The 2,132-nt window shown below is 55.9% G+C and overlaps 1 non-coding gene across 1 annotated transcript in view; it reads left to right on the plus strand.

Annotated features, from left to right (window-relative positions):
* Positions 1–622: 622 nt before the first annotated feature.
* Positions 623–2,132, plus strand: part of LOC124569567 — a 1,910-nt gene continuing 400 nt past the window's right edge. The window contains exon 1 of the ribosomal RNA XR_006971248.1: positions 623–2,132. This exon is cut by the window's right edge and continues 400 nt beyond it. This is a non-coding gene — a ribosomal RNA (small subunit ribosomal RNA).

The raw sequence follows: 2,132 nt of genomic DNA on the forward strand, positions 1-2,132 counted from the left end.
ACGCGGCGCCGTGCGGCCAAAGTAGGTCCTCGCGGGCCCGGTGCGAAGCGCGGTGGACATCTGCAGTGTGCTGGTCCGATTGAGGACTGTGTGCGCTGAGGATGCGCCGCCGCCCGGCGCTCGGCGCCGCGACGCCGTCTGCTGCTCGGTCGCCTCTGCGGTTCTCGCAGGTGGTTTGTATCGCAGCTGTGCGGACGTGTTGGCGCGTGCGCTGTGCTGGGAGAGTTCGCTTCGGCACCCAAGTGGGGCTTTTGTCCTTCTGTGGCGCTGGCGTTGGAGCTGCCGGTCACCGTAGGTGGCGCGTGTTGTCTCCCGCCGGCAATGCCACGACAGCACGCTCCCGGGCCTCTGTCGGCAGCGGCAAGCTCAGTTGGGAGCACGGGTGGTCGCACCTAAAGCGTCTACTCGCCAAACTCCGGGCGATTGCGCCTCTCTCGAACCCGACCAAGTACTTAGGACGGCGCTGCGCGCCGCCGGGACCTGAGAGGGTTTCGAGGTGTATTGTGCAGGGGAGCTCAGCCTCCTCCTGTTTGCAGAATAATTGAGCGGACGCTTGCGTGTTCGCGCGGGCCCCCGGGACACACTCCCGGGCGGCCGGCTGCTCAGCTCTAGTTGACGCAGCTCCCTGGTTGATCCTGCCAGTAGTCATATGCTTGTCTCAAAGATTAAGCCATGCATGTCTCAGTACAAGCCGCATTAAGGTGAAACCGCGAATGGCTCATTAAATCAGTTATGGTTCCTTAGATCGTACCCACGTTACTTGGATAACTGTGGTAATTCTAGAGCTAATACATGCAAACAGAGTCCCGACCAGAGATGGAAGGGACGCTTTTATTAGATCAAAACCAATCGGTCGGCTCGTCCGGTCCGTTTGCCTTGGTGACTCTGAATAACTTTGGGCTGATCGCACGGTCCTCGTACCGGCGACGCATCTTTCAAATGTCTGCCTTATCAACTGTCGATGGTAGGTTCTGCGCCTACCATGGTTGTAACGGGTAACGGGGAATCAGGGTTCGATTCCGGAGAGGGAGCCTGAGAAACGGCTACCACATCCAAGGAAGGCAGCAGGCGCGCAAATTACCCACTCCCGGCACGGGGAGGTAGTGACGAAAAATAACGATACGGGACTCATCCGAGGCCCCGTAATCGGAATGAGTACACTTTAAATCCTTTAACGAGTATCTATTGGAGGGCAAGTCTGGTGCCAGCAGCCGCGGTAATTCCAGCTCCAATAGCGTATATTAAAGTTGTTGCGGTTAAAAAGCTCGTAGTTGGATTTGTGTCCCACGCTGTTGGTTCACCGCCCGTCGGTGTTTAACTGGCATGTATCGTGGGACGTCCTGCCGGTGGGGCGAGCCGAAGGCGTGCGACGCGCCTCGTGCGTGCTCGTGCGTCCCGAGGCGGACCCCGTTGCAATCCTACCAGGGTGCTCTTGAGTGAGTGTCTCGGTGGGCCGGCACGTTTACTTTGAACAAATTAGAGTGCTTAAAGCAGGCAAGCCCGCCTGAATACTGTGTGCATGGAATAATGGAATAGGACCTCGGTTCTATTTTGTTGGTTTTCGGAACCCGAGGTAATGATTAATAGGGACAGGCGGGGGCATTCGTATTGCGACGTTAGAGGTGAAATTCTTGGATCGTCGCAAGACGAACAGAAGCGAAAGCATTTGCCAAGTATGTTTTCATTAATCAAGAACGAAAGTTAGAGGTTCGAAGGCGATCAGATACCGCCCTAGTTCTAACCATAAACGATGCCAGCCAGCGATCCGCCGCAGTTCCTCCGATGACTCGGCGGGCAGCCTCCGGGAAACCAAAGCTTTTGGGTTCCGGGGGAAGTATGGTTGCAAAGCTGAAACTTAAAGGAATTGACGGAAGGGCACCACCAGGAGTGGAGCCTGCGGCTTAATTTGACTCAACACGGGAAACCTCACCAGGCCCGGACACCGGAAGGATTGACAGATTGATAGCTCTTTCTTGATTCGGTGGGTGGTGGTGCATGGCCGTTCTTAGTTGGTGGAGCGATTTGTCTGGTTAATTCCGATAACGAACGAGACTCTAGCCTGCTAACTAGTCGCGTGACATCCTTCGTGCTGTCAGCGATTACTTTTCTTCTTAGAGGGACAGGCGGCTTCT

This window comes from Schistocerca americana, unplaced genomic scaffold (assembly GCF_021461395.2).
Source record: "Schistocerca americana isolate TAMUIC-IGC-003095 unplaced genomic scaffold, iqSchAmer2.1 HiC_scaffold_1505, whole genome shotgun sequence".
NCBI lineage: Eukaryota > Metazoa > Arthropoda > Insecta > Orthoptera > Acrididae > Schistocerca > Schistocerca americana.